Source organism: Triturus cristatus, chromosome 7 (assembly GCF_964204655.1).
Source record: "Triturus cristatus chromosome 7, aTriCri1.1, whole genome shotgun sequence".
Taxonomy (NCBI): domain Eukaryota; kingdom Metazoa; phylum Chordata; class Amphibia; order Caudata; family Salamandridae; genus Triturus; species Triturus cristatus.
This window is the reverse complement of record NC_140590.1, coordinates 1,264,984,611-1,265,006,451: the sequence shown is the minus strand read 5'-3', so window position 1 is coordinate 1,265,006,451 and position 21,841 is coordinate 1,264,984,611.

Below are 21,841 nucleotides of genomic sequence, written 5' to 3'. Positions count from 1 at the left end.
AAAAGGAAAGTCAGACAGTCACAGAAAGACGCCGTTGAATTGTGGCGTAAAGAATCACATAGACGAACAGAAAAAGCACGTAGACAGGAAGAGAAGAGTAAAGAGAATTCCAATAAAGTTCGAGAGAATCTATTAATTGAGGAAGGTATCCGAGTGAAATCAGAACAAGTAGACAGACAAAGAAATGCCCTTATGAATGGTATGTATCCCCTTCTGGCCGAAGGATTACCTAAGGCTACTCCAGAAACACCAAAAGACTTGCCAACCCCATTGTTCCCAATAAAGGTACATCCTAAGGGGCATCCTAGAACCGCAGAAGATGTTTTTCTTTCCTCATATTTAGATGACGCAGCTCCCGAGTATGCTAATTCCGTCCCACGTAGGCCGCATACCAGGGAGGTCCAACGCCAAGATCCAGCACCCGTATCCCTACAGCAACAAATCGAGTCACAAGTTCCGGCAAGCACATCTGTTTCTGCATCTGTTCCTACAGGTACTTCTATAGCTGAGTCCACGCCTATAGTTGCTGTGTCACGTTCGACGAATCCTTTCACACCCGACGCCCCAGACGGGGCCACGGGAGGTGCTACCAATATTTTTTCTACGCCACCTAGAATAAATAAACTTATTTTTCAAGAATCAGCGCATTCACGTACACCCAAATTCGTAAGTGATCGTACGCTTAAGGAACTTCTTATAGATTGTAGATATGACCCGGTGCTCGGTAAAGAGGACGAAATGATCCTGGCATCATTACGTATCAGACGAGCCGCAGGGTATTTAGCGAAGCTACCAGGAATGACTGCGCATCTAGATAAAATATATCATTTTGTTCAAACAGGGCGAGATCCAGAATGTATTAACAGAGCTATGGAATACCAGAAAGTAGAGATACAGGGGGAACTGTTGCGCTTCCTCATAAACTGTGTGATCAGAAATCAAGACCGACCGGGGGTAGATCCGGAAGCAATGAAAATTCTTACAAAATGGAGCCAGAATATATCAGAAGGGAGACACGATAAGCAAAATTGTATAATAGCCATGTGCCGAAAGATCCGTAAAGAAATAGAACGCCTACACGAAGAGCGATTAGAGGTAGACGAGTTCGAGCAAAGCGAGGAAGAAGGGTCAGGACTGCCCGCCGGACAGTCAGACACCATAGCCTATGTAGGTAGAGGAAGATCTTGTAATAGGAATCAGACTAGATATCATACTGACCCAATACGTCCAATATGTCCAGATAATGACAGGAATTTCCAAATACCTATAATTAACATAAGGTCTAACGAGCATTCGTTCCAAACCGCCGACAAACTACTCCGAGAACGAAGGGGTTATCATTTTCTCGATTCTATGGATGAACAAGATTTAGCGAGGGCAGCTGTCCATTGGGTGGACAGTCCCGGAAAATATAGTGATGAGACAGTAGTACGCACATTTTTGAATCTTACCCCAGATGAACAGAGGTTAGCTGGGATTTATATGATTCAACAACTCATTGTACTATATCGGAGTCAGCATTCGGACCCTGGTCCCTTACCTGACATATTGACTGAATTGCTTATGAATAAATGGAGAGGTCCAGGTACCAAATTAATTAAAGAAATTCTAGTATCTAGAAAACAGTATACTCTTTTTGTATGCTCAGAGCATGTCTCATTGCCTGTCAAGGAAAGAACAACGTATCACCTGGATAGACAGAATCCCTTACGAGAAGTACACCCAATAAAAGGCGAGGACAATCAGTTTAAACGTGTATTTGTATATACGCCTTTATCTAAAATAGAATTGTTAGAAATGAAGAAAGTAGTACCCAGTCATGACAAGGACCCAGCGGGTTTTCACCGAGAAATTAAAGACATGTTACTCATGGGAGAGTATACCTACCCCGACATCATGACAATATTAAAGGTGTTGATGCCTGCCGGCATTTATGAGAAACTCAAGGAAAAAGAGTGGGAGGTAGGTGATCAAAAGATAGAATGGTCAGCATTAGAAGCAGAAGAAAGGGCCCGAGGTCCAGGTTCGGGGCTCGGGGATAAAACTAAAGCACTACCAGGTCTACTAGTACAGGTACTGCCACGTTTATTATCTACTAAAAAGGAAGATTGGGGTACAATTTCAGCCTGTAAACAGAAGCAAGATGAAGACACTAGTGATTACTATGCCCGATTCGAGAAATGTTTTGGTATAAATAGTGGCATAAGAGCAAGTAGCGAATCATACCCGCATCTGTTTGTAACAAAATTAGTGGAAAATGCCCTGCCCCCAGTAAAGAATAGAGTATTAAAATTCGAGAGTACCTGGCAAGGTAATACTCCAACACAAATGTTACAAATGTTACAGTACCATCACAATAGAATTAGAGAAGAACAAGAACATGAACACAGACGCCTGAAAGACACGAAAATGAAAATGTTAGTTTCCCAGACAGTTCCAGCTGAAGGGCATAAAAGGGGTATGACACATTCCGATTCAGCAGGACCTGTAAAAGGGACATGCAATTATTGTAAAAAGCCAGGCCATTACGTACACGATTGTCCAGTTTTAAAACATAATATCGCCATAGGTAAAACACAAGAAAGATCACGGCCACTAAGACAAGATCAGAATGAACAAGGAGCTATGCAGCATGCCCAGGCCATGCCAGCCGCACAACAGCCAATACAGTTTGTGCCAGCTGCACCACCGTTGCCTGCTGCTGCCACACAGACAACAACACGACAAATGTATCAGACTGCACAGTATGAATATCCGGAGTATCAACGTTACGCATGAACTAGCCTAGAGAGGGAAGTTGACTTACCCCTTATCGAGATTCCTGTAGATCAAGAAGGACCTTATGTACATAGTGAATTATTAGGTCAAGATAGAAAATTTTTACTCGATACAGGGGCAAGTCGAACAACTATAAAACGAAGTGAAGTCCCAGGGGCACCCCTCTCAGGCTCACAGAATATTTCCCTTGGTTTTTCAGGAAAACCTATTGTTAATGAAGTGTCACAGCCTCTTCCACTTACGATAGGACCTCTGACCCGAACTACAGATTTATTGCTTACCAAATCATGTCCAGAAAACTTGTTAGGAATAAAAACGTTGAAAGCCCTAGGAGCCATAATATGTTGTTCTCCGGAAGGAGTAAGGTTGTTTTTACGTGATTTTAAAGGTCACTACGTGTCTAGAGACATGGATCCCCGACTGCAGACTTTACCTACACATCTATGGGCACAAGGCCCTACTGATGTTGGTTGCATGAATATTACACCATATCGAGTCACATTAAAGGCAGGAGTGGTGCTACCACGAATGCGACAATACAAGTTACCCCCAGATGCTGTAATGGCTTTAATGCAAATCATTGACGAACTCATTGCCCAAGGAGTGGTTGTAGAAACTGACTCCAATGTATGTAATTCCCCGATAATTCCGATTCTTAAACGAACAGATACGAAGGCCCCGCCAGTATATCGATTGGTTATTGATCTGCGCGAGTTAAACAAATGCATTGTGCCACAATTTCCTGTGGTCCCAGATATCTCGTCATTATTGACAGCTATTGATTCCGAAGCAACATTCTTTACTGTAATTGATCTCAAAAATGCCTTTTTCAGCGTCCCAATAGATCCGGAAAGCCAATATTTGTTCGGATTTAGTTTAAATGGACGTAGCTTCAAATTCTCACGCGCACCTCAAGGATTTACAGAAAGCCCCAGCCTCTATAGCCAAGCACTGAAACGAGAACTTGACAGTATCCACATGCCAGTTAACACCGCCTTGCTTCAATACGTCGATGATCTGCTGATCACCGCCCGAAGCGAACCCGAATGTGAAAAAGCATCACTGACAGTTTTACAATTTCTAGCTGAAAAAGGGCACAAGGTGTCCCCTTCTAAGCTGCAATTCTGTGTCCAGCGAGTTGTTTATCTTGGACACTCGCTGGACAAGGAGGGAAGGCAGCTTACACCCGACCGCATTCAGTTGATAGCTCACATGTCAATACCCAAGACACAAAAGGAGGTGCGGGCTTTCATAGGCCTCACTTCATACTGTAGACAGTGGATCCCGCAATATGCATTTCTAGCAAAACCACTCATTCAATTGACAACACAGGAGGCAGCCACACCGACTGTTCTCCCTTGGACTCAGGAACACACACAAGCTTTTGAAAGCTTAAAGAAAGCTTTATGTCAAGCACCCGTTTTAGCAACGCCATGTTACAGAAAACAGTTTACACTCTTTGTTACAGAACGCGAAGGTACTGCCTTGTCAGTACTCACACAGGAACAAGCAGGAGCACACAAACCATGTGCTTATTTTTCTAGTACATTAGATCCCGTAGCTCAGGCTTTGCCTGCATGCCTAAAATCAGTAGCAGCAACAGCTTTAGCAATCAGACAAAGCGACGCCATAGTGTTAGGACATCCATTGACAGTTCAAGTACCACACGCAGTAGAGGTTCTTGTAAATAGAACGCAAACACAACACTTGACTATAGCGCGACTTACAGGATACGAGCTTACATTGTTTCAGCCACACATAGAAATAAGACGCTGTAACACATTGAATCCTGCCACACTTTTGCCAGTAACCGGAACAGACCCACTAGCCCATGACTGTATTGAAGTTATTACTGTAACGACAAAACCCAGACAAGACTTAACAGATGTTCCATTGTTAGATCCAGACCTGACATTGTATGTAGATGGTTCATGCATGAGAACAAGTACAGGAGAGTTAGTAGCCGCCTACGCAGTCACAACAGATACTGAGGTCATTGAAACTAATCGTATAAATACTTTGTCAGCTCAAGCCGCAGAACTTATCGCTCTGACACAAGCCTGTATTCAAGCCATGAACAAAAAAGTCAACATATACACTGATTCACGTTATGCATTCGGAGTTGTACATGACTTCGGCGTGCTGTGGCGAGAGAGAGGTTATTTAACTTCCCACGGTGCCCACATTCAGCACGGACCCCTCATTCATGCATTATTAGATGCAATACATCTACCCACTGAAATATCAATTATGAAATGTAAGGCCCATACAAAGGTTACTGATATCATTTCCCAAGGCAATGATCTAGCCGACAGAACAGCTAAACTGACTGCTCAAACTCAAACCCCCGATATGACAAAGACAATAGTCCCGACACCGACACATTGTATGACAGTTAAAGATCCTACTCTTGACGTAATTGACATACAGACACATGCTACACCAGACGAAATAAAGAAATGGACTGAATTAGGAGGGATCCAAACGGACCAAGGATGGATGATGAAGGAAAAGTCTGTATGGTTCCTTCCTGATTCAATGGTCCAAGTCATAATTAACACTATACATAGTCCAGCACATTTAGGAGAAAAAGCTATGCTAGACAGCATTCAACACATTTGGTTCAATAAACATTTACGAGCAGCAGCAAAACAAAAGGTCCGTACCTATATGATCTGTTGTCAGTTCAACCCAGGAAAAAGCGTTCCCGTAGAACAGGGTGGATTTCATACTCCTAATCATCCTTTTGAAGTCCTCCAGATGGATTATATCCAGATGGAACGATGCAGAGGATTCAAATATGTTCTCGTAGTTGTTTGTGCTCTGTCCCGTTGGACAGAAGCGTACCCGGTTTCAGATTACACTGCCCCGACTACTGCCAAACAGTTGGTTCGAGAATTCTTCCCACGCTACGGTTTACCACGTGCTGTTTACTCAGATAACGGCCAGCCGTTCTCATCAGAATTAATGAAAAACGTTTCACTTCTGCTAGGATATCAGTGGAAATTTCACTGTGTCCGACATCCCGAGGCAGCAGGTCTCGTAGAAAGACATAACCAGATACTGAAAATTAGAATGTCCAAAATATGCAGAGAGAAAGGTGTCGACTGGGTAGTAGCGTTACCAGTTGCACTCTTTTACATGAGAATGGTAGCACACTCTCGAACAGGGCTATCCCCGTATGAGGTGATCTTCGGTAGACCACCGAATATGTGGGGGACGCCTATACCACGCAAAATAACTGATATTGACTGTAACATGCTGACAGATTACTTGGCTTCCTTGATGTCTGCACTACAATCTTCTCGTTCACAGGTAGCTGCAGCCTTTCCCGACAACACTGAGGTGAAACCCCATGACGTTGTTCCGGGTAATCTTGTCTTTGTGAGGAATTTCGACCGAAAGACTCAGCTGGAGCCCAGGTGGAAAGCACCCAAGTTGGTTCTGCTGACCACAAGAACAGCCGTGAAGATCGAGGGCCGCAAGGGCTGGATTCATTCAAGCCACATCAAGAAATTTCATGGACAATCCTCGGATATAGACATTGTGCCCTGCACTCCCTCACAGACTGATTCAAAACTTCCTTTGGTGGAAAAAACTGAAAGCGAACTTTACAAAGTTAAGTTAAGGCCTGGGACGTCAGACGGTTTGATTGTTTAAGTCCTCTCCTAGGTGAAGCGGTTGAATCTGTCTCTGACATGTATCCTCTAGACCTGAATCATGAACAGTCGCGAAAAATGATGAAACGACAGGCGTATTGTAAATCACTGCGTAGCCATTGTATAGGGACATTATTAATTTTGTTTTCCTTAAGTCTTTTAATAATCATTACAAGTATGTTATTGCACATATATTACCCTATTTCTAGACATGTTTATAATGTTGCTGCTGAACATTCTTTTAGTGACTTACCTCCGCATGAATTGTCTTATAGACTTGCGCTGCGCAATAACACTTTCATCAGTATGTTACATCATTCCCATCAGACTAGTAATGCCACCAATTGTTGGGTGTGTGGCCGACTCCCTCCCTATCAGAATTATGAAGGAGTCCTGCCATTCTTTCCACACCCATTTACACACAATGGCTCCTGTGGAGCATGGTTCAGTTTAATCAATTCCATAGACTCAGACACAGCAGTTTACCAAGATCATTGGATATGGGGAAACCTGAACCTAGTTTTACTCAAAGTCTGCTACCCTGACAAGGAGGGTCGCCCCAAGAGAACAGGAACTAATCTAGAAAATGAAGTATATGGATTAGGTAATTTTACACCTAATCTCATGATTCTAAATGTCGTATCTGAAATTGAACTAGTCTTACCCACCATGTCAGTATTCCCAGCAAAAGGTGAATTGTGTGTAAGAAAGGTTGGTTCCATACATATGGGCCATAGTAAATGCACTACTATAGTAGAATTCAGTGATCAAGGAAAATCTTCATTTAGAGCTTCTCGCCACTCCTACTTCATATGTGGTCAGACTGCATATATGCGTCTACCCCTAGATTGGGATGGTACCTGCTACATAGCATTCCTTTTGCCACCTGTTTTCCTAGCTCCTCCTGATTATTACAGAAATATTCATTTAGTACACAACAGAGAACGGAGAGATCTCCCCATTGTCGATTACACTGAAACGACATGGGACAAGTATGTAGATTTTAATAAAGGCATCTTTCCCTATATAGGTACTGTTACTAATAGTAAGCTGATACGTAGATTAACTAGAACCCTTGAAGCAGTAGTGAATGAGACTATTTCCGCCTTAGGCAATTTAACGGAAGAGCAGTCTGCTATGCAGATTGTTGTGCTTCAAAATCGTCTTGTCCTTGACGTCATCCTGGCTGATAAGGGCGGAGCTTGTAGGGTCATCGGATCAAGCTGCTGCGTATTCATACCAGAAAATTCGCCATCTGTATATAAAGCCATCACTCGCCTTCATAAGATTGTAAGCCAGATACACCAGAACCCAGGCACTTGGACTTGGTCCAGTTGGTTTTGGAATGCGGTATCAGCCTGGGGATGGAGAGTTTTATCCTTCCTAGGTATTGGCCTTCTCATACTATTCAGTTGCTGTCTATGTCTACAATGTGGACCAGCGATCTGTGGTCTGTGTGCCACATCGTGCATTCCACATCAAGATTTTCATTCAAGATCCCGGAAGAAGAAAGAAGAACAAATGATGCTATATGAACAGATCAATGGATTGATGAAGATTGATATCTCTTGAAGGGCAAGTAGGGGACAAGGAGGGAATGTGGAAATATGGATTTTCCTGGTCAGTTATGTCCCCTATCTTGGACCCCAACGGTTCTATGTGCATGTCACAAGTACATGTAGGTTCCCTCCAGTTCCAGTTATGAAGACGCAAATACATGTGCGTCCACCGTCAACATGTCCTCTGTCAGATCCGCCATGAATAGGCCGGATATTCCATTCCTAAGTATGAAAAGCCATCGGCTTAATATGGTTCACTTATGCCATTTTACAGTCCAGGCAAGTAGGCCCTGATTCTGTCACCAAAACTCCTCTTGCCTTCTGCCTCTGAAAGCTCCAGTCCGAGCCTGCATCTGTGACCATGAACTTTGTCTCATTCTCTGCGCGGCTCACGAAGCCTGACATCAGCCTATTCTCTGCCAAGAACTGTATTTCACCTTCGAATTATCTGCCTCTCCCTCAGCCGATGCATTCCTGCCTAGTAGTTTAAGTAAACATTCTTCCAGTTATCAAGCAAAAAGGCCCATCTTCTCTGTCCTCATGCAAGTAATTCATAGCCCTGTTACTAGGAAATATTCCTACCCCCTCGCATTCAGTGTAGACACTCAGACGCTTGTACACGCACGCACAGTCAGTATAGAATAGATTCTGTCCGAGAGTCCTTCTTTTGTGGATAACATAGTTCTTTAAACATAGGATGTTAGATATGATTTGGGATTAGGTTGACTTGACCCCCCAGACTTCTCGTCTCCACATATAGAGCTAAATGTCAAATCCCCGTCACCCCCTAGTTACACGTCAATTACACGTCATACTGCTGCGCGCGCATTTAGGCCAAGTATTATCTTATAGATCCACCTATGTATGACATCATAACCAATCATGTTCCTTTTCACTCATTATTACACCCATTTTCTAGTTATGCAGACCAAACGTCAATGTCCTTATCAATTGTTACGCCTACTGTATTCACTTCATTATAATGTATGTACTATAAAAGTTACTTCTTGTCAATAAAGTGTGTGCTTCACTTCCTGAACCTTCGTGGTGACGGAACATTGGGAGCAACCGATTATAATCGATTATTGGAATAAAGCCCATTCCGAACCTCTAATACCACGGATTCTGCCTCTCATTTTACTGAGCTATTTTATAATGTTTCTGTATCAAATTCAGTCCCGGTAAAGGAGAAATATTTACCACATTACTGTTTGGCAACCGAATTCCAGTCGCAAAACAGTAATACTTTACTGCCAGTTGAAAATTAGTGGCAACCCATTTGCAGAGGGGAAGGGGTCCCCAAGGGACCCCTTCCCATTTGAGAATGTAAATAATAATATTTTTCAAGAGCAGACAGAATGAAGATTACTTTATTAAAAAGCAATCACAGACATGGTGGTCTGCTGACCTCAGCTGGCCGCCATCCCTGTGATGGCTGTGATTCTAAATGGGATGCAAACTTCGATTTACCTCATTAATATTCATGAGGTATGTCGGTTTGTGTTCCGCAGGGAATCCCTAAATGAAACTCAATGAATTTCATACATTAGGAACACAGATTTCCTAATTGAGATTCGGAGAGAATCTCAATTAGGAAATTGGTATTCCTATTGTTTGCACATCTGGCCCCAGGTCACAGTGAAGGAAGCACTCACGTGGTTTCCTTGGGCAAGGGCAGAATTGGGGCTGATAATGGATTCAGCATGCTTCATCATTGATATTACATTATCATAATTTGTACAGTGCTTTTCCCTGTTACATTCTTCACATGTGTGCCTTTTTTATATGGTGCTTGGATTCTTATTCGTCTCTTTCGTTTCATGTGGCATGTGCACCAGAATTGAAACATACATACCTATATTGATTTTCATTTGTAAGAACTGTATGATGTTACCCTGATTGTCACCCTTTTGGTCATGTGACACTCCACCACCATTTAATTGACTTGCTCTTTTTGATATGTTTTATTGTTCCCAAACGAATAAATATATTATATCAAAGTCTGTAATTTAGAACTATTTTTTGCTATTCCCATTAAGTTATGTCGGTTGGTGCACAGAGCCCATCTCCCCTTTTTGTAGTTTACTGTGTATAGAAATATGGTCCGAAATATTGTTTACAAAAATGTATCCAGTTGTGTGTAGGTTTTATAAATGATCGGTGCGTTCTAATGATATCTATTACACAATATTTATGGCAGACAATATTCTGAAAGCAATATTTCGGTACCACACCATTTTAGGGCATATCCTCCGACATGCATGCCAGTGAGAAGCCATTCTCTAGCCTTCCTTCAATTAACACGCTTCATCCTGGCCCTCCTGTCTGTCCACAGCTTAATGACCATGAATATATTAGCACATACTAGCCGCTGTTAAAAATGTATAAAAACAATACCCTGATGTGGCCAAATGACCATATGGCAGTAGTATGTAAAATACAAGAAAAACACAAACCCAAATGTCAGATGATCTCTGCAAACTCCGACGGAAGATCACCCATACATGCCGACATATTGAATCTGTCAAGTGTGAGGTTCTGAATACAAAATCAGGGCAATGCATTTTCCCCATTGACTGCAATTGTAGGTGAGAGACAGCTGCAAAAAGTAATTTTTGGCTTAAATAATCAGGCGTCTCCTGCCTGAATCAGGTTTGTTTGCATGTGTAATCACTTTGATCAGTGGAGACAAGTACTGCAGCTCTCACCTATAGAGCACTACATCTGTCGGTCAACCCTCAGGTGAATGAACGGCAATTAGACCTAAAGTAATGCCATTATGACTAGGGGTGGGCAGAATTTGCAAAATTAACTTTCGCAAATTATCGCAAAAATGTTTAAAATGATCGCAAACAAGCGGAAATATCGCGAAGATGCGGAAGTTTTTTTCCGGCATGTTCGCGAGATTTTCTGCATGTTTGCGGGTCGCCAATTTCCCCATGTGGTTTCTTGCGGGCGCGGCCATCTTGTTTTGAGTTGTCTTGCGGTGCATGATCGCGAGAAGAAAGACGTGATAGCGCGACGCATGACGTCACTGCGGGCGCGAACTGTCGCGAGACAACGTAAATGGCTAAAAACAATACAACATCTCATGGAGAACGCGACCGGATCAAGAAAACTTGTCGGTGAACGCAGGGATTCAGGTAAGGCGATCGCACGCGCGCGAGAATGTATTATTTTAGAGCGCGAGCAAGAAACAAATTATCGCCAAGCTGCGGAAACCGGAATTTTTGACATTTTCGCGCTCTCCGCGGAACGCGAAAATGTCAAATTATCGCAATTTCCGCGAATGGAAAGAAATTTTCGCCCTAATTATGACACATGCTGTAATTGCAGAATTTCTGTAATTGTGCAAAAACAGATTTCACACATTCCTAGAGACAAAGCCTGCAGCCATCACCTTTATGAGAAGACCAAGTCACTGACAACCAGACAGGAGAACACCAAGATACTGACAACAGACAACCACTGCTGCCCTCTCCTGTAGACAAAGTCCAGAGCCATAGGAGGGTCGTGACGGTAAGAAGGGCAGAAGAGTAGGAAAAAAGACATCCTACAGGTAAAGGGGAACAGTAGAGTATGTGGGAAGGCGAATGAAGCATGATATAAAGGAATGAGAGATACACAGAGTGTGAAAGTAGATTAGGATAAAGAGAAGATTAGGGGAAAGGTGAAACAGCAGAAGTGGTTGATGGTTCCACAATGGAAGAGAAGGCCAGAAGACAAAAATGTTGCCAGCTGATGCGGGGTATATCAAAGTGGTCAAAGCAACTGATGGGACTTTAAAAGTAGTGGCAAAAGTGAAAAAAATGCTTACGTGGGGAGCGTGCCCTGGGGTCTCCTTTAATGTTGCCCACTGAAAACGAAATATGAAAATGAGAGTTGTCGACATGTTTAAATGACACAGGCAAATGCAAGTGAAAGAGGGCTAAACAATATGCAGAAATTGGCCCGATGGCCACAAGTCACATCGAAAATGTCCGACTTTTTTGAGCCGCTTTTATGAAGGCTGTCCAGAGTGGTGCACCACACAAATCAACCTGGGCCAGATTTGATTAAAATGTGTGTCCTATTCAAGCAAGGGTTGGTGGGTGTGGCAAGGAAAGGAACAGCCAGGAGTTGTGTGTGAGACTGACAACAGGGGAGAGTGCAATAGGACCTTTTGTAGATTTAGACTTGAATACACAAAATGAGGACTGCAACACCCAATTACAGGATGTGCCAAACACTTAGGAGAGGGGGGTGCCATGACAGCAAGGTAGAGGAATGGGGAAAAGGTTTGTAGGCAAAGACTCATAAAACAACTTAAGTTGGGATTTGGAGTGTTTGCTAAGTTATTCCAGGGCCAGAAAGCAGCAGAAGTGCTACTGGAGGGCTATGAAATGTATTGCAGTTTTATCATACAAGGGCTCGAGGGTACTTCGGTGGGAAGATAAATTGAGGGAGGCAAAAGCTATATTGGACATGGTCAGGAAAAAGTTACAGAAAGAGATAGATGAAGCTAGGTGGTAGATCTATTTAAGGATTGGCCAAAGGAGAATCTCAAAGTGTCACCCTTAGAATGGTCCCAAAGAAGGCAGTAGGAGATTTCAGGATAATTCCTCATTTGTCTTGATGGGAAGGGCAGTCGGTGAAAAATTCAATTGTGCAAGAGAAGAGGGTAGTACATTTGCTATTGTTGATGATGTAGGGGAAACTGAAAAGGAGTGTGGGTATGCATTAAAGATGGTGAGGTGCAACATTAAGTCTGTAATTTGCTTGTTGCTGGTACACCAACTCTTTTAGTAGCTAAGTATGCATTTGAAGAGTGCATCTATGAGACAAACTATTACTGATAGGTTTTTTTGGTTTCATGCATGATATTTGGACAACATGCTGCTTTAGTCAATGGATTTTCAATTAGATTGCAGGATGGAAGGTAACACAATCTTAGGATAACCTTTGTGGGACGAGCCGAGAAGATAGAACGTGGTGAGGTCTTAAAGATGTTTCAAGGGTTGAGGGAACAGTCTAGAGAAACTTGTGCTCTAGCAAAGACACAAGAACACCGAACTATCATCTTGGGGACTGTAAATGGATTAGTTGAAATGGAAGCAACAATCCCTCAGGGAAAAACCTGTCTGTATAATTAGACTGCTCAGTGACCTGACAGACAGTACTGTGGCACCACTCAACACCATTCGGCATGTCGAAGCACAGCCCATTAACCCCTTCGATGCTCATGACAGAGCGGTTCTGTCATGAGTATCGGTTGGGCTGTGCTAATGACGGAACCGCTCCGTCATGGCACCCACCTATGGGGGAAGCGCTGGGCAGCCCATCTAGCCCCCACAAAGGGGGATGGCAGCGGAAGAGTTTCCGCATCCACCCCCGACCCCCCCACGCACCGCTCAGCACGCGCCGACGTCATCAGGACACGCTGGAAACCATTTGTTTCCAGCGCGTCCAGGAGGAGCAGGTAAGTTGGTGTGCTCCGGTGGGGCGAGGGGGGGATTTTTTAATGTATTGAGGCATCGGGGGAGAGAGTATTTCCTCTCCCCTGATGTCTCAATACAGGGCATTCCTGCAGCACGATCGCGCACAGCGTCACGATCGTGCTGCAGGAATGCCCCCGCTAGGCACATGGAATGTTTTTAAAGTAAAAGGAAGCGACCCCTTGGGCAAGGGTCGCTTCCTTAAGGGGGCAAATAAATTAAAGACTTTCCTGCCCCCCCTGGGGCCAGATCGCCTCGGTTTGTTGGAGTTTCTGGCCCCAGGGTGGCAGAAAAGGCCACTAGAGCCAGGGATTTTTTTTTTTTTAAACAGAAGCGACCCCTTGGGGAAGGGGTGCTTCCAGGCCCCTTATTTTTTTTAATGTGTATTCTGCCCCCCGCGGGGGCAGATCAGCCCGTGTATTTGGCCTTTCTGCCCCCAGGGGAGGCAAAATAACCCACTAGACACCAGGGAGCCCTTTTATTATGTAAAGGAAGCGACACCTTGGGCAAGGGTCGCTACCTTAGGGGGCACATTATTTTAAAAGACTTTTCTGCCCCCCCGGGGACTGTTTGCCTTGGTTTTTTGGTGTTCCTGGCCCCGGGGGAGCGGGGGCAGAAAAGCCCACTAGAGCCAGGGATCTTTTTTAAAGAAAAATGGAAGCGACCCCTTGGGGAAGGGTCGCTTCCAGGGGCCTAATTTTTTTAAAAATGTGTATTCTGCCCTCCCTGGGGGCAGATCGGCCAATGTATTTGGCCTTTCTGCCCCCACTAGACACCAGGGAGTTCTTTAATCATGTAAAGGAAGCGAACCCTTGGCCAAGGGTCGCTTCCTTAGGGGGCACATTTTTTAAAAGACTTTTCTGCCCCCCTGGGGACTGTTTGCCTTGGTGTTTTGGCGTTTCTGGGCCCAGGGGTGGACAGAAAAACCCACTAGAGCCAGGGATCTTTTTTTTAAAAAAATGGAAGGGTCGCTTCCAGGGGCCTCATTTAAAAAACATGTGTATTCTGCCCCCCCTGGGGGCAGATCGGCCTGTGTATTTGGCGGCAGAATAGCCCACTAGACACCTGGGACTTATTTGAAATTAAAACGGAAGCGACCCCTTGGGCAAGGGTCGCTTCCAGGGGGCAGATTTTTTAAAATAAATTTGGTTAATGTTTTTTCTGCCCCTCCTGGGGACAGATCTGCCCCTTTTTTGGCCTTTTTGCCCTAGGCGGGAGGGGGGAGGCAGAAAACCCTACTAGGCACCAGGGATTTATTTCTTTTGCAAGGGGGGCACATTTCTGTCTCCTGTTTTCTGCCCCGCCCTCAGACAAGCTCACCCAATCCCTTGGGCAAGTTCACCCCCCATTTTTGCACAGCCCTATTTGAAGGCCCATCTGGCAGATTGACCAATTGGGTAGTGACGTAGTGTGTTATAATGTTAATTCTTTTATTTCTTGTGAATTGCAATTGCAATGCTTTATTTCTCCCTTTTTATTCTAGTTGAAAGCTTTTGCTCTTTAGACTGCTCCAGGTTGTGGTTTCATTACTTTTGGTTTTGCTGTATTTGTAGTTGCTTGTGTTTGGTAAGAGACTTTTTGTGTACAATGTAAATGTTTTTCATTTCTCTGCATGAATGTGTTTTTTGCAAATGGTGTAAGCGTTTGACCTCTTTTCTTTAAAAAATGGCGTTTTACCACCACGGTTACCTCCCCAGACGGCTCTTGGAACCGCCAGAGGTACTGACGGATAGGCACGCATTTTGACATCGGATGTTTTTGAATGTGGTCTAGCACGAGTAAAAAAATTTAGACACCGAAGAAGCGCTTAAGCGTGAGCGTATTTAACTGATATTCCGTATTTAACTGATATTCAGTTTTCAAATAAAGTACGGCTTTACATGTTACATGAACTCTATGCATCACAATTTGATCACAGAGATGATGTTTTCTGACATGACTGTATGGGTACTATGCAATATAAGCGAAGGCATGTTTTTCATCATTTTGGTCATTTGGAGAATAGAACCATAACACTCAAGCATTTTGGGTGTATGTTGAATTGTGTAGGACACAACAGAATGTTCCATAAACAATTTTTTTAATTAGCAAGTTTTCTAAGCTTCTTGCACGCTTTCTGAAAACTATTGTAATACCGAGGCGAGATGCTAAGATAACATTAAGTCTTTTTCCAATAAAGAGACTACTCTAATGTTCACAGGCATCTTTTTGTTTGTCTGTTTGTTTTTGCATATGGTGCACTTATACTTCTGAGATGGTAGAGAGACATAATGCTAAGTAGGCTATTCCTACTTTTCCTTACAGAGCGGTGCCTCCTTTGTCCTGAGCCGTGGCCAGGTGAGGTGAGGTCTTGTCCACATGAAAGACGGGTAAGCTTGCACGCCATACATACAGTAGATGTAATAACAATGGGCACAATTGAATTGATTGACCATTATGACAAGAATTTCAGCTGTTTAACCTCAGGTTCTTTGTTGTGACTGTACTTGTCTCACTTCACAGATCATTATCTTACAATATATATATATATATATATTTTGTTGCTGGAAATTATCAACGGTCATTTACAGAGAAATTGTCATCCCTGCTTACAGGTGAAGAGGTTGTATTAGTTCCAACTCTCTATACACGTTACACTTTGTATATATAACACTCACTTGCAGTAGCAATATTTTAGGTCCTGAAGAAGGCAAGGATAATATATCCATTAATTGCTGTAACATGCTGACCCTTTACATCTAGACAGTTATTTGTTTAAACCTGTCGTTTGCACTGTTTTTATTCTTGATCTCTGAGAGGTATCAATAAATATTTTTTTCTCTCATCGGTCAAATTTAAATCACGTTTCATAAACACCACTGCACTGCACTTATCATTCCCACATAAATAGAGTACTCAGATCTGTAGGTCCTACACAGTGTATTTTATCGTAACAGTTTAAAACATCCGTGAGCTTCCCTTTCCTTAAGCAAGGGTTGTAGCCCTTAGTGCCACCAGTGTGACATTAGGAGGAGACCCAGATGATGAAGCATGTCACCACTGGTGAATGATGGCAATCCATCCTATTAAAGGATTTTTCCTTCATTGTTCTGATAAATTCAGATAAGTTCAGTTGATATTTCCTTTGAGGTTTTCATTGTCTATTAGACCTGTGGATATTGTTGATGTTTATTCATCTCCTTGATTCCCCAGGTCCTGTTCTACTAGGGTACCTCCCTCTTAGTCCTATTTACATAGCACTGATCTTCCTATTCTTGGCCCACTCAGTTTGTGTTCTCTTCCTGGTTTTGTGTCCACTAGACTTAGTCCTTTTGTTTCTGGTCCTCCTTGTTTGGCTCTTTGTATGCCTACTCCTCTTGGTCCTGGTTGGCCATTATGGTCCTTCCAGGTCCCCTTCTCCTAGCACTTCCTCTTCCTTCCTGATCCTCATGATCCTCAGCCCATTGACCTGGTCATTCTCATCTTTCTCACCATGCTCCGCCATCTCCTAGTACATTAGTTCCTGGTCCTGCTTGTCCCCTCGGTCCACCTGCCCTTTTGTGTCCTGGTCCTTGCCCTCTTAGTCCTAATCTTCCTGGTTTGGATCATCCTGGTCCCCCCAGCCCTGTGTCTTGTCCTCATTGTCCTTTTGGCACTGCACCCAATGGCCTGGGCCCTCTTGGTCTTGGTTCTCTTTGGCTTGGTCCTTCCGAGCCTCATCATTTGGTCCTGGTCCTCATGGACATCCAGGTCAAGTCAGCTTGGTCTTTCTGGCTCTGACTTTTCTGGTCCTCCTGATTTTCCCCACCCTGATCCTGCAACCCTTAGGTCCAGGCCTTTCTGCTCCATGTGGTACTCTGGGCCCTGGTCATATGGTCATGGTCCTCCTGGCAATCCTAAATCTGTTCATGTTCCTCTTAGTGCTGATCTTTCTAATCTTCCTTGCTTTGGTCCTGTTCCTCCTTGCTCTGGTCCTATTGGTATCCATGGTACTCGCCCCCTCATCATACTTGCCTATTCTGGTCCCTAGTCCTAGTGACCATAATCCTCTTACTCTTAATCTTCCTAGTCTTCCAGGACCTCCAGGATCTGGTCCTGATCCTCCGGCTCATTCTCATCATGCTTCTACACCAACTGTTGATGGTCCTCCTTGCTCCAGTTGTCCTAGACCTGGCTATGCTATTCCTCATCTTCCTGGCCATCTTGTTCCTAGCCCTGTAGCCTGGACCTCCAGAGAGTGGTCATCCTCGTCCTGATCCTCCTTTTCCTCCTCACCCTGGCCCTCCTTGTCCTGTACTCAAGATTCTTTTCAAGAGTATGTGCCCATTGGCCCTGATTCTCTTGATCATGGTCCCCTGAGCCTTGTTCCCATTGAACTGGTTCACTAACCATCCTAGCGATCTCCTTGGTCATCCTGGTCCTTCTTGCACTATTGTGTTTGTTATTATAAACCTTGCCTTTTGGCCATCCTGGTACATCTTGGTTCCCCCAGTCTTGGCCCATCTGGTTCTGTTAATTTGTAATGTAATGTTAATTGCATATGTAAAGCTCAATGTCTACCTCACGGGTATCTTGGTGTGAATCCTATTGGCCCTGGTCCTCTTGGTCCTGGTCCTCTGTGCCTTGATCACCTTGTCCTGGTTCTTCTCACCATAATCCTACTAGCCCTGATAATGCAGGTCCTGGTCCACTTGGCCTCTCGCACCCTGCCCCTCTTAGTTTGTATCCTCCTGGTTTGGATTGTCCTGGTCCTCCTGGATTTGTATGTTGTCCTCTTAGTTTTACTCGAACTGCATCCATTGATCCTGGCCCTCTTGATCCAGGTTCTCCTTGTTCGGGTCCTCCTGAGCCTCGTCATTTTGGTCCTGGTGTTCCTGGCCCCCACTGTCCAGTCCCCATACTCTGCCCCACTATGTAATCCGAGACCTGTTCTCATAGTTCTTCTTCTTCATGGCGCTCTTAGCCCTGTTTCCAGTCCTCCTGGTCATGATCCCTTTAGTTTTTTTTTTTTTTTTTGCAGAGTTTTATATAGCGCGATCATGACCCGAATTGGGTATCAGAGCGCTTTACATAGCACCAGTTACGTTACATGAGGACACACATTCATTTTTGTTAGGCACAGGGAGATTAAGTGATTTGCCTGGAATCCCAGGATGTTCAGCGTCATTGCCGAGACTCGAACCCAGTTCCCCAGATTCGATTTCGACCGCCCTAGCCATTAGGCCAACTCCTCTCCCCTTGCTCTGGTCTTCTGGGTGCCCTTGGTACTGGTCTTCTTTGTCTTCCTAGTCCCTGTCATGCTTATCTTGGTTTCTTTGTACTACTGGCCCTTGCCCTCCAGGTCATCATCTTTGTAATTTCTTTAATCTGATCTCGATCCTCCATGCCCTAATCCTTTTTCTTGCTCTCCCAGGTCTGCAATACCTTGTCCTGGCTCACCACAGATCATTCTAGCCTCTCCTAGTTCTGATATTCCTAGAGATCCAGTTCATGCTAGCCTTAACACGTTCTCGCCCTATAGTTCCTGGTCTGTCTTCTCTTCATTCCCATATACTCCTGCACCGAATCCTCTGTGTCGTGGGTCTCTTGTTTCTCAGTCTCCCGGTTTTGGACCTTTTAATTTCCCACACCCTAATCCTCATCCATAAGTCCTACTGGTCCTGCTCCCCTGGCTTATTCACTCCCCTGGTTTTTCTATTCCTAATCATGCTCCTTGTTCTCCTGATCCATCTAGTCCTAGTCTTAGTTTAGTACTCCTTTGTCTAGTTCTCATGCATCAGGTCTTCCGGTGCTTGTTGCACTGGCCTTGGTTATCCTAGCCCTCATAGTCCCCCGCTCCTCCTGCCTTATCCTAGTCCTACTGAGCTTCCTGGTTTGCACGTGCCACCTTGTTCTTGTCACTGTGACCTAGCTTCCCTTTAGCACGATCTTCCTAGTAATGGTCCTCCTGGGTCTCATCTTCCCCATCCTTCTGGCACTGGTCCTCCTAGTTCCCAGGTTGCGGATCACCCTGGCCAATGGAGTCCTTGTCACCCTGTTTTAGAATCCCCCTGAGTCTGGTCCTCATGCACCTTCTGATACTGGTCCCACTGGGCCTAGACTTTCTGGCCCTTTATATACCCCCTGGCCATTCTAATCTAGGGTCTCCAGGTCCTGCTAGCCCTGTTCCTTTCTGGTTGTGTTTTTCCCAGTCCTGGTTGATTTGCTTCTGGCCCCTTGGTCCTCCTTTATCTGATGTCTGTGATCTTGGCCCTCCTGTATCTTATCTTTCTTTATATTGGTCTCCTGTACGAGTCCTCTTTGGTCTGTCTACCTGGGTCGGCTACTCCTGTCTCTGGTTGTCCATGTACCTTTGGCCGATGCACTCAGACTCTCCTTGTCCTTTTGGTCCAGGGCCTTCTGTTCCTTCTACTTCTCCTCCTTCTGTTCCTTCGGGCCATGTACACTGGGTCCAGATCCCCCTGTTCCACATACTGCCTGCCCTCTTGATCCATCTCAACCTGGTCCCGGTACCGTTAACTTTGTTTTTCCTTGTCCTGCTCCCATCATCTATTTGTTCCTGGTCAACTCTGGTATTGGTAACCCTGGTCCATGTAGATTAGGTCTCCCTTAGCCTGGTTCTTTTTGTCCTGGTCCTCGTGGCTCTGGTGATCCTAGCCCTCCTGGCGTTCACATCCAGGGCCTTATTTTCCTCCTTGTCATCATTCTTTTCCTACGGGCTCTACTGTTTTCTTCCCCAGCACCTCTTCACAATAGACAGCCTCCAAGTCTTATGCTCAGTTTTTTGTTGGCTTCCAGGTTTCGTTTGCTGAGACAGCACTGCTACCATTTCCAAGATACATTGTGGAGGTGACTAAAATATCATTGTGACTGAAGGGGCCACTTATGACATGGGACCAATAAACATCTATGCCTGAAACCCACTCTGCTGGGTGAATAGTTAAAAAAGTGTGTTTATTCACAGGCAACAGTGTGAATTTCTCCTGCGAATTAACCAGATGCATTACTTACCTGTCTCCTGCTTTCATTTGCCCATTCCCCAGAAGCCCCTTTACTGAATCTCACTCAATTTACCCCCATCAAATTTCCCAAAGCAATGTGCTCTCATGCATCAATTACCTACGATCTGTGTCCCACCCTCTGAGGCCTAGATACCACCTGTCTGCATTCTCTGCTTGCAGCTGCTTGCTGACTGCTCCTGTGTTGCAAGGTTAGAAATACAAAGCAAGCGCAACCACCTTAAAAAAAAAGCCAAGCACTAGCATTTATGTAGCATGCTTCAAAACCATACTCTTTATTTGTTGCAGAGTCAAATTCTCCTAGACTGCAGTACAAAATATCTTTGTGGCATATCATGAAACTCCTGAACTAGAAGTTTGATTCCTACATTTCCACTTTGAATATTAAAGTAACATAAATGCTTTTTTCAAAATTGATTGTACAGTTTTATTTCCATCTGTAAACAGTTTAGCTTAATTCATGCACATACCTTTGTACAAATTATTGTACATTTGTATATGCTCTTACTTTGCAATGCCTCCTACATTGCATCCCCATTAAAAGACAGCCACCACTCTACCATTGACTGTTGTCCCCTTTTTCTTCTAGGCCTGCAAGATAAAGACCTCCTATCTGTTCATCCGGTTGCCAGACAAATTGCACATCATCTCTTCCAATTAGCCTTTATCCAGCTAAAGAGCAGAGATCATATACTTTCTTGGCAGTTGCTGGGTTAATAGCAGAGATTATGTACTATTTGTCAGGCAGCCGAGTAAATAGCCACTGCTATATTTTACATATGTCAAGAAAATGTTGGTGAATAAGCAGCAGAAAAACATGTTTCCTTCTATTTAGCCTGTGGCCGGCTACACAGCAGGGATTATATACTATCTTGCTATTTGCTGGGTAAATAGCAAAAATTATGTACTATTTGTCACTTCTATATTTTAAACATCAAGGAAATGTTGGTGAATAAGCAGCAGATAAAAAAATTCCTTCAGTCAACCCTTATCGCAAAACTCCCCCAAAAGCAAAAGGCTGCCAGGGACTTCAAAGTTATTTTTAGAAATCCATATGAGGGATTGCATATTACTAGTCACCCACTCAGCAGGTTTTCTGTTTGTAATACTTTGGAGGGGTTAAAATGCCAGCAACTTGATTACCAAACACTTACCCTAAAGGGCTAGCTGAATGTGTCAGATGACTTTAGAACATCACTTACCAGCCTTCAGCTCTCACAATTCCCAAATTACTAAATGTCCAAGAAAAAAGGCTAATGATTTAATAGGTAAATAAACTGAAATACCTTCCCACTTCACACCTGATACGGTTGCCACCTTTCTCAGAAACAAATTCAAGACCATTTGTTTATGTGTTACTATACTGGAAGGTT